The sequence below is a fragment of the Palaemon carinicauda genome, chromosome 27 (assembly GCF_036898095.1).
Source record: "Palaemon carinicauda isolate YSFRI2023 chromosome 27, ASM3689809v2, whole genome shotgun sequence".
NCBI classification, from domain to species: domain Eukaryota; kingdom Metazoa; phylum Arthropoda; class Malacostraca; order Decapoda; family Palaemonidae; genus Palaemon; species Palaemon carinicauda.
In genome coordinates, this window is record NC_090751.1 from 56,723,611 (window position 1) to 56,738,610 (window position 15,000).

The window sequence follows — 15,000 nt, forward strand, 5'->3', positions numbered from 1 at the left end:
TCGGTCAAGCACCAAAGCAGATTACGTTCTTGCTGCAATCCCCGGGCACACTTGTCCAGAAATCTCTGATTAGCTGTTCTATCAAGGGAACACCCACATAACATACAAGGACCTCAAATCATTCCTCCTGGAGCAGTACTCTCCATCACCGGTTGCCCGCAGAGCAAAACTTTTTCAGCTCTCTCAACAACCTGATGACCAAAGGCGACAGCCTTGTGGACAGCCACTTCACCACCTTCCAGACCTCCATGAATGCCTCAACTCCTGACGAAATGGACAACTAATCAACATTGAACGAAGCTGACGTGAATGCGGTAGGACACAGACGCCCACCCCTTGACGTGCTGGAGCGGCAACAAAGCTTCCCACTACCCACATATACCACCCATCGCTTACTCCTCAACCAACAACATCTCCAGCCACTTACTGACGTCCATTGCCCGCAGTTTTGCTTTTGCCATCCTGAATTGGGGCTGCCGCAAAGAAATGTGCGAATGGTTGTCAGTGGCCAAAAATCATGTAAGTAGGCCATCGCTTATGGCGGTGGGCCCCCTGTTAGTAATCTTTTTTTTTTATGTGATGTAGTAACAGGCGTATGATTTTTGGTAGACACGGGTGCTTGCTGTTTTCTTCTGCCACGGCCACTCTCCAGGACACGACGTAGTCTGCCGACATCCGCCTGGTAGCTGTAATTGGATCTGCGATACCCACCCACGTTTATGAAACTCTCGCAATATCTTTTGGGAGCGCCAGATATAATTGGAAGTTTTGTAGTGGCTGATGTCACGTTGCCAATCCTCGGTGCGGATTTCGTATCACATTTCCAACTCCTTGTTGATGTCACTCGCCGTCGGTTAGTCAACTCGGATTCGTCCTCCGGGACACCTCTCCAAACTGACCCCTCCGACCTCGCTATCCACATCAGCGCACCCAGAGATGCCTACGCCCACTTTATCACGTCGTACCTAGAAGTTTTCCATCCAGTACTTCGTCAATCGCCCAGGATCCCACTAAACACGGTATTTATCACCATATCAAGATGACGTGGTGCCCTGTGTTCGCTTGGTAGGTGATAAACAAACGTTGGCTGAAATTCAAGAAAGACCCGGTCATTAGCCCCTCCCAAACATCGCCGGAGTGACCTCCCACTTGCACTAAGCAAAGGGTTTCTCCATGCTGGGCCTTCTGAAGGGGTATTATCAAGTTCCCATTAACCCAGAAGACATCCCCAAGACTACCATCACCACCCCCTTCTGGACATACACCTTCAATTACTCATATTTTGTCCTTCGTAATGCTGGGGCCACTTTTAAACGTCTCGTGGAAGGCATCTTAGGGCACCTCCCCTTCTTTGTATGTTATGTGGATGGCATAATTCTGTTCTCTTCCTCCAAAGAGGAACACCTCCGTCATCTACACATCTTGCCTGACTGCCTACAACAGAACAGCCGTGTAATCCGGTACGGTAAGTGTATGCCTACAACAGAACAGCCTTGTAGTCCGGTACGACAAGTGTACCTTTGGTGCCAACGAAATATCATTCTTAGGGCACGGCGTCTCCTGATGGATTCCACCCCCTCCCTGAGAAGGTAGTAGCCATTCAAGACTTCCCCACTCCCTCGACCGTCAAATCACTGCAAGAATTCATAAGCATGAGCAACTATTATCACTGTTTTGTGCTATCTATCGCCGTCACATTTGTCCCTCTCTACACCTCCCTCAAGGGTAAACTAAAATCCCTGAAGTGGGTTCCCCTTCAAGAAGCGACCTTTCGCAATGCAAAGAATGCCCCATCAACCGCTGCTGCTCTCACTTTTCCCGTGCCACATGCCCTTTGCCTTTTCCCTACCGATGCCAGCGACGTGCTATTGCGGTAGTACTCGAGTACTTATTGGCCTTCTTCAGTAGAGAACTGTCCAAGTCGTATCCGGCTGCTCTACCTTCGACCGTGAATTGCTGGCGTTGTACTTGGCTTTCCGTCAATTTCGTCACTTCTTTGAAGGTATGCTCTTTTTCATTCGCACATATCACATGCCTCTGGTGCCTGCCTTTACTCGACAGTCCGACGCCTGGTCCGGCCGTCAACGCCGACACCTCTCCGCTGTGGCTGAAAACAATTATACCCTTCAGCACGTCCCTGGGAAAATGAATCCTGTTGCCGATACCCTGTCAAGGTACATATTGGCTGCCATTCACCTGGGATTTGAGTACAACGCTTTGGCAGAAGGCCAACGAAAAGATCCAGAGTACCAAACATGTAGGCCTTTCTGCACATCCCTCTGTTGGAAGGTCTCTCTCTCTCTCTCTCTCTCTCTCTCTCTCTCTCTCTCTCTCTCTCTCTCTCTCTCTCTCTCTCTCTCTCTCTCTCTCTCGTATATCTTGCAATTTAAAAATTAATTTTATAAAGCTCAGAATATAAGACTGGAAAAGATACCGCCAACGCGTGTCATTTTACAGTTGGATAGAGTAATTCAATTCTCAGTACAGTATATCATGCTAGCGTTTCCTAACGGTAGAACTTCAAAAGTTCAAACTTGCAATAAATGTTTTTATGTTGAACAGGAAGACATAAGTTTCTTTTTATAGTTTATTATATGAAAGATTGTTTTAATCTTGTTATTCCTCTGAAAATATTTTATTTTAATTGTTCATTTAATTTCTTCTCATATAGTATATTTATTTCCCTGTTTCCTTTCCTCATTGGACTATTCTTTCCTGTTGGAGCCTATAACATCCTGCTTTTCCAACTAGAGATATAGAATAGATAGTAGTAAAATATATATACATATATAATATGTATATATATAATATATATATATATATAATATATATATATATATATATATATATATATATATATATATATATACATATATATATATATATCAAATATGTATGTATATGTAAATTTATATATATATATATATATATATATATATATATATGTGTGTGTGTGTGTGTGTGTGTTTGTACGTATATATATGTGTATGTAACATGACAATTCCAAAGAAAAATCTTGTATATACAGATACGCATACTTTATCTTTTTGTTCATTGAAATGCTTCATACCTCATTTTTCTGACACCTTAGCCTATTCGATTTATCACTCCTTGGATGTTCAAGCTGAAGTGGTATTTTTATCACACCAGTAATGCTACCTTTGCAAAGCAGGTTTTCGCACTAAAAAATTGGAAACATAACGGAAATCGAAATTGATTGCAGGTCTTGTAAATGGTACCTGTTTTAGTACTGTAACACTATTCCTGATTGATTTCTTTGCACCAAAGTAAGAATAAAGGCTGTAGGAAAAAAAAAATTGTAGCGTGTATGTAAAAATTGTTTTAGCTTTACTTTTAGGATATGTTCTTTGAGTTCTTATGGTTTTTATTACAGAAAATTTGGTTTTTAAATAAAAGTTGACAACATTTTTTTGCATATGCTTCACTATGTGGTTAGTTAAGTCTTAGTTTCGTAGTACGAGGTAGTTTGTTGAGGTCATAGCATGTTATATTAAGTTACGAAAATATATTTATGCATTTTTTTATACTCGTATACATACACATATATGGAATATGAATGTCATAGTGTATGTGATGTATACATAAAGGAATGTGCATGATATGGGACATAACAAATTTGCAAATTAAGAAAGTTAAAAAATATCTATGATTTAGATAGATTTTCTTAAAATCAGTTGTAAAACGTTTCAAAACTTGCGCAGGTCCATCTTAAAGTAATTGAAGAGAGTGGTTTTTACCTCATAAACAAAGCTATAATGTTGTGATTCTCTCTCTCTCAGTATAAAACCTGTCTTTCATTATGTGTCACATGCATTCTATATTTGGTTTTTGCTAAATATTTCTTTTTCTTTTTCAGTGAGGCAATGAAATACGAGTATTAATTTGATTTAGTGATATAAAGTGCGTGGTTTGATAAGTGATGTGTATTAAACTACACATCCCGAGTGAAGAAATAAGTCTTCACCAACGACTCAGCAAAGCCTCTACACTTCAGGGCTTCAGGTAGGTGTTTTCAGGTATTCTAAAAGAACAGTAGGAAATGGTAATAAGTTTTAGGAAATTGACTGATATTTTTCTACTGATCTAAGAAAGAATTGCAGTTTTCTATTAACTTTTTATTTAGTATTTTTGTTACCTACTTTCATGTTTGTTTAATGGTATCAGTGATATTAATCAATGTTTCTACCTCATTACATATCCATTAGCGATTTCATGCCACTAAAGCCCGATTACCCATGCAGGACTCATAGTGCGTTAAATAAAAAAATAAATCATCCCATGAACAGGCATACTAAGAAAGATGCTGAAATTAGTTTTTCTGAAAGTCCTACTGCTTGCATAATAATTCTGGTGAAATTACTTTCCTAGTCTCATACATAAGAACACTGTCAGTCACTTAAATTTCCTATACTGAGCAAGCCTAGCATCTGTCATGTGGCTTTTTTTTTTTCTCCCCAAGAGCAATATTTCCAATTTTAAAAATTCATTCTTTAAAACTCATGATATAAGACTAGGATATTTCTTCTAACGATTGTTATTTTGCAGTTGGATTAGGTAATCCAATTCACTGTGCAGTATATAATGATAGCGTTATCTAAGTGTGCTTTCAATTGTTACAGGTTGAAGCTTTACAAAGTTTATACTTTGTAATTATATTTGTTTATATTTGTTTACATTGACTTACGCCTTATAGTCAATTTTGTATGGAACCTTTATGTCTTTAAATGAGTATGAAATTTATTACTTTTACATGCAGTGAATATTTGTTTATATGTTGTAAATATATTTGTAGCAGCAAATTACTTGTGCACAAATTATAGACCTCTAACACCTGACCGTCTTGGATAGAGTTATGAGTGTCATTTTGGTTATTAATACTTTTCATGATTACTACTTGCTTCCCACCGTATGCTTTAGTTCAAAATACCGGACATGAAATTTTCCTCCTAAATTATACATTTCCTGTCAACGTGAGTTGGTTTTATTAGGTGGTGATAATATACTTACCCTTATCAAAGCTTCACTTGTTTCTCTAGCCTCATTGTGTTCGGATTATGATTGCCATTTCCGTTTGCTAATGAAATTCAAGTGATATAAAAAGGGGTATCAGAGTTATGCAAGTTTCCTGTTGTGTATTCTGTTTGGTTGTCTTTACTGTTGTAACTATAGTTTAGGTCAATTACAATAAAAGTAATTGCTGTTCTTGATAACTTAATCTTACGGCGTTTTGACTACCTAATTTCCTTGCTTGAATGAGTTATGTGACCTCCCATGTCATATAAGTGGAAATCGTTTGTGGTGACGTTGTTGGAGAACATAATTCAGTTTTTTTTTTTTTTTTTAATTACACTAAAATGTATACGCATGGACATATTGTGTTCATGGATTATTTGATTGCTTGGGACATAGTGTAGATCTTTCAAGATATGTTGATAGTCACATATGTAGACCTTGGTTCGGAATACAAATCATATTTTGTAAGAAGCAGGTAAAGGTATTTATCTCGGATATTCGAAACTATAACAGACAACCAATCTTACGCTTATAAAGCATTGCTTAATAGAGCAGAAGAGATTATTTAGTGTAAAATCTATCATTTTCTTAATTGTGATGGTCATATTTGGAGCGAATGTTCTTAATTATAATTTTCCAAATAAAGACTCGTTTAACTCGTTGGTAGTAGGCTGGCAAGAGCACCAGCCACCCGTTGAGGTACTACTGCGAGAGAGTTGTTGGGTCCTTTGACTGGCCAGACAGTACTGCATTGGATCCTTCTCTTTAGTTATGGCTCATTTTCCCTATGCCTACACATACACTGGATATTCTGCCCTATTCTTTACAGATTCTCCTCTGTCCTCATACATCTGACAACACTGAGATCACTAAACAATTCTTCTTCGCTCAAGGGGTTAACTACTGCACCGTATTTGTTCAGTGGCTACTTTCCTCTTGCGAAGGGTAGAAGATATTCTTTAGCTATGGTAAGCAGCTCTTTTCTTGGAGAAGAATACTCCAAAATCAAACCAATGTTCTCTGGTCTTAGATAGTGCCATAGCCTCTGTACCATGATCTTTCACTGTCTTGGGGTAGAATTCTCTTGCTTGGGGATACACACGGGCACACTATCCTATCTAATTTCTCTTCCTCTTGTTTTTTTTTTTTTTTTGAGTTTTAATAGTTTATATATGAATTTTTTTATGTTGTTACTGTTCTTTAAATATTTTATATTAAATCTTAATTAATTTTCTTTTAGTTTCCTTATTTTCTTTCCTCACTGGGCTATTTTCCCTGTTGGAGCCCTCGGGCTTATAGCATTCTGCTTTTCCAACTAGGGTTGTAGCGTAGCAAGTAATAATGATAATAATAATAACAATGACAATAAAATATTAAAATGGTATTATATATATGAATATTTGATATATATATATATATATATATATATATATATATATATATATACAGTATATATATATATATATATATATATATATATATATATATATATATATATATATATATATATATATATATATATTATATATATATATACATACATACATACAGAGAGAGAGAGAGAGAGAGAGAGAGAGAGAGAGAGAGAGAGAGAGAGAGAGAGAGAGAGAGAGAGAGATACGCACACACACACACACACACACACACATATATATATATATATATATATATATATATATACATATATGTTTATATACTGTATATATATAAATACATATTAATGTGTATATGTATGTATATATATACATATATATATATATATATATATATATATATATATATATAATGTATGTATTTAAGTAGGCTATGTATAAATGTTTGTGTGTTTGTATATAAATACATTTTAATGTATATATATATACATATATATATATATATATATATATATATATATATATATATATATATATATATATATATATATATATATATATACTGTATATATATATATATATATATATATATATATATATATATATATATATATATATACATATGCATACATATACATACATATACAGTCACACGTAATAATTACTTTCTCGTATTTTTCAGATCATCTCGTGAGCAGTGAGTATTAAAACCTAACCCTCTTAGTTTCAGAGAGAAGACACCACTGGAAAATCAAGGTATGTGGGCTGATTATTTTATTCTAATAGTAATAAATGACCGGTGGTTGACGAATATTTCATGTATTTATCGTTATTTCGGTAATAGGGTTTCCCAGCATCTTGTTTGGAAATGTTTGGAATATTGTTTTGTGGATGAAAAGCAAGAGACATGAACGTAATATATAGTTGATCCATTGGTGATTAGCAGTTCCGAGTTGGTAATAAATTGTCGGCAAGTTTGAACATTACTCTTTCCATCGCTGTACGTTTTGAAGGTTATTTGCGTACTTATGTAAGCAACGTCATCAGTCTAAGGCATGGATATAGAGCCCTGAGCGCTTTGAAATCATAGTATGCACAACAATGATTAGTCAGCTTCTAGGTTGGAAAGGAAAAATCTCTAAATTCGTGGAAATTTTGGAGGTTCGGTGTTGAATGTACACGACACAGACTGCTTCTAGGTCCGTGGAAGCTGAAATATTCTTTAATTATACAAAGTTTTGTGTTTTTACTTTTTGGCTGAAAATGAAACGCTGTACTCTATGAAATGCCTAGTTTGAGGTTTTATTTTGAGGTCAGACTCTTTATGATATTTTTATCTTTCATTATTAACATAATGTATTGGAAGATAAAATTATCACATTTTTTTCTACTTGAGGATTCTTTTCTTTGGAGCGGATACTAATGCTTTGTCTTTTCAGGTGGATTGGTGCACGACTAACTTTTATCTTCTCTGTGCTTATTTGTGAACACCCTTCTGATCTTGATACAACCTACAAACACTTGTGTTCTGTCCATTTCGTACCACACATTTTCTTCGTGTTGTCCATCTAATCCTATCAATCCTTGTTCCTTCTATCTTTTTTCAAAGAACTTCTTGCTCTGTCCTCATTCAAGCTTCGTTAGACAACGACACGACTACGAGAGTCAAGAAAACAGCGATGTCAGATAGATCCTCATACCTTTAACAAAGTTGTTCGGGTAAGTAATGAATTGAATTTCTTCATAATGAAAAGATCACCTTCATTCATAATTATTAACCTTCTGTAGTGAGACCTGTTTTGCAATTTACATTTCGATAAGATATTTGTAGTTTCGTGTATACAAGTGCCTCATGGTTTGGTAGTTTTTCATCTTGTAAAGTGTTCTTTTCATGGTTTTATTCAAGTTAAACGATATTAAAATTTGCAATACTATAACAAATCTTGATAATTCACGATTATTTATCTATATCCGTAATAATTGAGTCTAGAGCCTGTAGTCGTAAATATCTGTTATTCAACGAGTGTTCATGTTTGAAGTTTAATGTAGAGTTTTATCAGTCAGAAAGCAGTTATATTATATATAGGAATCAAGTTTACTAAATTAATTGAATATAAAACATTTGAGTTACCACTCTCGCCATTGCCCCCTTTTTGGTTTGTCGACAACGATGGTCATATGATATTAGTTAAATAAACTAAATTTAATTCTACGAATATATTGCACGTGTACTACTTTACTTCGTTTCAATACTTCATTGATTCTTATTGGTTTCGTTTTATCATGATGCTGATGTTAAGGTCAGGAAGGGCTGCAGAATTCTACAGCCTCTTTTGTGTTATTTGATCTTATTGCTTGTCCGGGTATCTAGAAGATAGCTATCTTTTACAACACATTTTTTTTTTTTTGGTTTCGCTGCAAACATTTAATGAACTTGATGGCAAATCACAATTAACGAGAGTAGTGTGGTGAGGAAATTTTCTTAATTTTCCTTCAGTTTAACACCGCAAATCATGAGCCTCTCACTCGTAAAATTTCCATGCGAAAACTTGATGACCTGGATTCGCTCTGAATCGGTACACTTCATTTTAACATATTGACTTCGCTTAGACAGAATAAGCGTACCAGAAACCCGGATTAATGGTTGCGAAGGCGAATTGAGCATCAGCATCCATCAGCCATTTTTTCCGGCAATATCCGCAAGTATTTCAGCGACTCGTGACCGCAAGTAACCCATCATCAATGTATAAATCTAATTCAATGGCAGGTTTGAAGTGGATTGGCGTCATTTGTTTTTTAAGATAATTACACTTATTAGCAGTAATTTTTCAGATGTGTTCGAACCTTACATTACTCGTAATATGTCCATCAGGAACAGGAAATAGGACCCTCAGATGCTTGAAGATGTGACCAATGTGGAAGGTTATTTATGCCACAGATGCTGCTGCGGGATGCAGGCTAAGATTTAAAAGAAAAGATGAAGGATGCTTTGCCTGGGGTAAGGAAATTGGATTGTGAGAAGAAACACGATACTGTCCTCTCTCTCTCTCTCTCTCTCTCTCTCTCTCTCTCTCTCTCTCTCTCTCTCTCTCTCTCTCTCTCTCTCTCTCTCTCTCTCTCTAAGTCATGTTTTCTTTTTACATTTCTTAATGGTGATTCTCGTCTTTGTTTCTGCGGTTGACCTTTTTCTTATTTTGATCATCAGACTATATTGCTTTTTACTTCACTAAATCTACGATAATCCATCTCATATATATATGTATATATATATATATATATATATATATATATATATATATATGTATATATATGTATATATATACATATATATATATATATATATATATATATATATATATATATATATATATATATATATATATATATACTTCAAGACCTGAGTAATTCCTTGAATTAATGTCTGTTAAAGATTTGTCGTTACTTGTGTAAAATGTGAATATAGAGTCTCTCTCTCTCTCTCTCTCTCTCTCTCTCTCTCTGATATGCATATATGTACACAAATATATATATCTATTTTATATATATATATATATATATATATATATATATATATATATATGTATATATATATATATATATATATATATATATATATATGTATATATATATATATATATATATATATATATATATATATATGTATATATATATATATATATATATATATATATATATATATATATATATATATATATATATATATATATATACAGTATAGATAGATAGATATATACAGTACCTTATATATAGTGAGATTTCATTTATATATTTATATATACAGTATGTATATTATATGTATTGTTATAAAGAGATCGATATGGCTATACATGTGTTGTCTAATGTAAAATTGACTTTAATGGAGAAAAATCATATTCTCAATTCTGCAACTTAAAGCTAGATTAATGGGGATGTTTTAGAGATATTACTTTCAGATGCCTCTTATTTTATGGACAGCTTTCTTTATTTTCTCCGTATTGTTCCGGGAAATATAATGGTCGTTGCGTAAGATATATTGTCAAATTATTTCATTATATCGTAACTAGAAGTACCTTTGCTTTGCTCCTAATTAATGAATATTTATTTAATTGTTTAACTGCATTCAAAACTTCTAAACACTATTATTAATGTTGACAAAATGAGAATATATAACCAATTGTTTATTAAGTAACTGTTAGTAAAAAAAAAAAAAAAAAAAAACTATAAAAAACTATTGGACTGCAAACCTGTTTTGGGATCATTCACAAAAAAAGGAGAAATAATGGTTGAATGGTGAAGCAGGTGCGCTGAGTCTAATCGTGCTAACGTATTATCACAGAGGCCAAATTATGCACACATAGTAGATAATTTCTGATGCATTTTAATGAGCTAGAGAATTGTATATTACATTCGGCCTTATCTCTGAAAATTATGCATCATTCGACACCAATTAATCTGCACAGTTTGCTTTACTTATTGAGAAAGCAAACCAAAATGTTAGCAAAGCAAATAATGCAAATGGTTGATTAATTACTTTTTAAGAGCATCTTGAGTTAGTTCAACCTTTTTTCCTACATTTGAGCGAGATATGCAAATTTAGAGACAGCATAAGATAGTTAGGATGCCAATTGAGTTGGCCATAAAAGTCCCTCCTTAAAGTCGTCGAAGGGGAAGGATTCTTGGGGTAGCAAATCCACATCTGTAAAAACTAAAGTAAGTTAGTTGCAAGTTATAGAAAAAGAACATGGTACAATTTCCATATAACTGAAGAGGATGAAGAGATGGGGTCAATGAAAAAGTAAAATACTAGGGATATTTTTTTTATCAAAATTAGTAAATTTTTAATGCAAAAGGAGGCTTCAGAACAATTTCTTGGTATAGAATAAGGGGCTAATGAGAAACGCGTACAAGGAGAAAAGTGTTCCACAGTTTGGAAACGTAAATATAAATATATAAAAGAGCTGCCATTTTTATTTTTGGTTTTGTTTTGCACGATGTTACGTAGGGGTATTAGTGATAGAAATTGGATTTGATGTGAGTTTATCTCATTACTTGGTGATTGTAGGCTTTAATCTGGATTTTTGTTTTATGAAAGAACTCGGATTTATTAATTAAAGGCAGGTGGGATTACAGTGCGAATAAAAAATTGGAAAACAACTCGAGCAGCACTTGGTATTACTAGAAAATTTAAGTAACAATAATGATTGATTCCCTTCAAACCTCTACACTCTTTCAACCCCCGCTCATGTTAATTTTTGACTTGAAAAGCTATTGATCGCGAAAAGTTGGTATATTTTTTTATAATTTACGTTACTGTGGCATAACTTTACCAAAAAATATGAATGAAGAGCTGTGATGATGGATATCAGTACTTTTATGAAATTCAAAATTATCTACCAGTGAGTCGTTAAAATCAAAATGTCATTGAAGCATGAGTAGAAGTAAAATTGGTTGATGTGTTTGTATTGACAGATATTAAGATCTTTTCCAACTGCGGTTGTAGCTAAGCAAGTAATAATGATAATTATATAACCAGACACTTGCTCTATATAGGGAAGATGATAAAAAAAGCTGTACAAGTCAGGGACATCCATACTATGTTGGCTTGCTGTGAGCAATCAGACAAAAGTCTCCCACCACCACCAATCCGCTGTGGCCAGCCTGGTGATGAAAAATAGCCAAACCACAGACATGAAAAAGGACAGGTTTGAAACTTTGTCCTGCAGTGGGCTAGAAACAGCTGCATTTGCTGTTGCTCTTGTTATATATAGTATAAGTGCATATATATATGTATGTATGTGTAATATTGTGTATATATATATATATATATATATATATATATATATATATATATATATATATATATATATATATATATATATATACATATATATATATATATATATATATATATATATATATATATATATATATATATATATATATATATATATATATATACAGTATATATATAAATATATATTTATATGTGTGTACCTGCATGTGTGTTCGAGTTTGTGAGAGAGAAAAATAATTTATTTCTTCGTCGAGTATTTCCATTTGTCTAATCTAAGTTGTGTTTTTATATATGAACCTCTTCAACTGTGCTGTATACATGAATATCCTAGCAGCAGGTCTTGAGTCTCTTTTATCATTTTTTGTTTGCGCTCATAACTCGACTCTTATATTAATGCTTCACGGCAATTGTATGATGTTACTGACATTATAGCTGAAATGTTTTTGTGCTACCAGTTACTTATGTTTATTGTCCGGAATATTTCAGTCTTGACCTACTAGTTTTGTGATCTACACCAAATAGAGTAAATTCAATTAATTAAAGATTCATTTCATGACCTCTCTAGTCTTTTATTTATTTAATTGATTTGTTTAATGTACCTCTTATCTAGTAAAATGAATTTATTGTTTATTTAGTGCAGGGTAATTTGCAGCTCTTCATAAGACAGGATTTAAATTTATATTCGAGTTTATATCGCATTTATATTTCTTTTATATCATATTGGTGCTTACTCAGGGTCAAGATAACGAAAACATTTCTCTTAACACGTTGCAAAAGTTATGGGCTTTTGATAACACCATAGATATGGTTTAATTTGTATATACTTATTTTGTAGTAATTTTTTTTTTTTAATAAATGATGGGCAGTTTTTATTAAATTTTCATTATTTTTAAGTTACCGATTATTTTTATCTTCATCAGTCTTTCATTAACAATTACTACTACTATTAAGTTTATAGTTCTGCAGTTGTTATCATCACAATTTAAGTGACAGTTACCATTTTTTTTTCATGTCATTTATGACTAGTTTTATCTTTGTTGTGGAATGTTGGTCACCATCATAATTTTAAAGAGGCAGAACTCTCTCCTCTTCCATTGTGATAATCTTTAATATTTAGTAATTATTGAAGTTGCGAGGCGTCATGCAAATGCATAGCTGGATCTCGACCTTATCTTGCCTCACCAGTACCTGTATTTTAAACAAGCGCAATTATGGGAACGTCCCAATCTTACGATCTGCCGGCACTTTTATTTTTTTTCCTTTGATAAATCCCGAACAGTAGGGAAATTTTTCATCGCTCTCAGTATGCAGACAGCCTCTTATTAGTTGCTCTTATTCAAGTTATCATTACGTGTTGAATGTTTTCAGCAGTTGATACACTTTAGGGGTTTTGCATCCTTGATAAATATACGTCTCTGTCCGTACTGCTGGTCTCACAGAGCCTGCACATTATACCACCAAATCTGTTGGGGTCATCGCTTTTGAGACGAAGAGTAATCATTGCAGCCGGGCATTATCACTGACCTCAAGCAAAAACAACGTAAAATAACAACGACAACAACAACTACAAGCAACTACAGCAAGAACAGGGCCTAGAGCGGCGGCGTCCCATTACCGGCCAGGGTTTTATCTCTGGACATTTATATTTGTAAATGTTTCCAAGCACACGGAATTATAGCTCTAAATCACCCGGCCACGTCTTGGCGTCTCTTATCACGATCGAAATGGAAGCAAGGGGTCACGCGCGGAAATGTATACCTTCATTTCCTCCGAGGGCGATAAGCATCTCCCGAGCGCATTTCCGTGGTGAGGTGAAAATGAAACCGTACAGGTAGAAGAAGGAGTCAAGGAGAGAGATGATGAGCTCAGATGGTAATCTCCGGAGGGGGCTTTCATGAAGGGAGAGACGGAGAGAGGGGTTTGGGGTGTTGAGGTGGTTCAGGGGATTGTGGGAGAGAATCTGATGATAATGAAAATGATGATGTTAGTAATGATAATGATGATCATCTCTTAAGGTGGTTCTCAAAGCGACTGACACATGCGCTTAAGTTTATCGCATTCATGTCTTTCCCAGTGATTAGGTTGTCGTTAATTATGCAGTTTATTTAGCATTTATTTTAGGAAAGTTGGAATGATTTGTTCATTACTCTCTTAAGAATATTTCCTCAGTATGACAGTGATTGGGCGTTGAAACAGCTTGCTTTTCTTAAAGGGATTCTGCATGTTTTCTCTTTCTTTGATATATAGTTTTGTTTCTTTTACTTTTGGGATTTATATTGCAGTTTTAAATTAGATTCCCTCAAATGTTGAGACCCTAAAGTTGAATATATTTATAATTTTTTAGAATGGATTTCTTGTAACAAAGACGTTTATTTGAATAATTGTACCCACAATTTTTTCGAATTGCTCTTGGGCATGAACACTTGTCCAGTGCACAGCTGTGTGTATATATATATATATATATATATATATATATATATATATATATATATATATATATATATATATATATATATATACACACACACACATACTCATACATATATATACACACATAGGCTACATGTATATGTACACACACCCATATATATATATATATATATATATATATATATATATGTATATATATCTATATCTATATATATATTATATATATATACACACACGAGTATATGTGTGTATATACATATATATACAACAAATGCAGCCGTTTCTAGTCAATTGCAGGACAAAGGCCTCAGACATGGGTTGGTAATGTTTGGGGTTTGGCCATTTTCGTCACCACGCTGGCCACTGCCG

The 15,000-nt window shown here is 33.9% G+C and overlaps 1 long non-coding RNA gene across 2 annotated transcripts in view; it reads left to right on the top strand.

Annotated features, from left to right (window-relative positions):
- LOC137621196 (uncharacterized) overlaps window positions 1-15,000 on the top strand; it is a 363,628-nt gene that overhangs the window by 158,880 nt on the left and 189,748 nt on the right. Inside the window, exons 2-3 of one of the 2 annotated variants that reach the window (XR_011040172.1) lie at window positions 3,878-4,023; window positions 7,090-8,094. This is a non-coding gene — a long non-coding RNA (uncharacterized lncRNA). Of the gene's footprint in view, window positions 1-3,877; window positions 4,024-7,089; window positions 8,095-15,000 lie in introns of those variants that run through there. The other variant, XR_011040173.1, reaches the window with a different exon arrangement.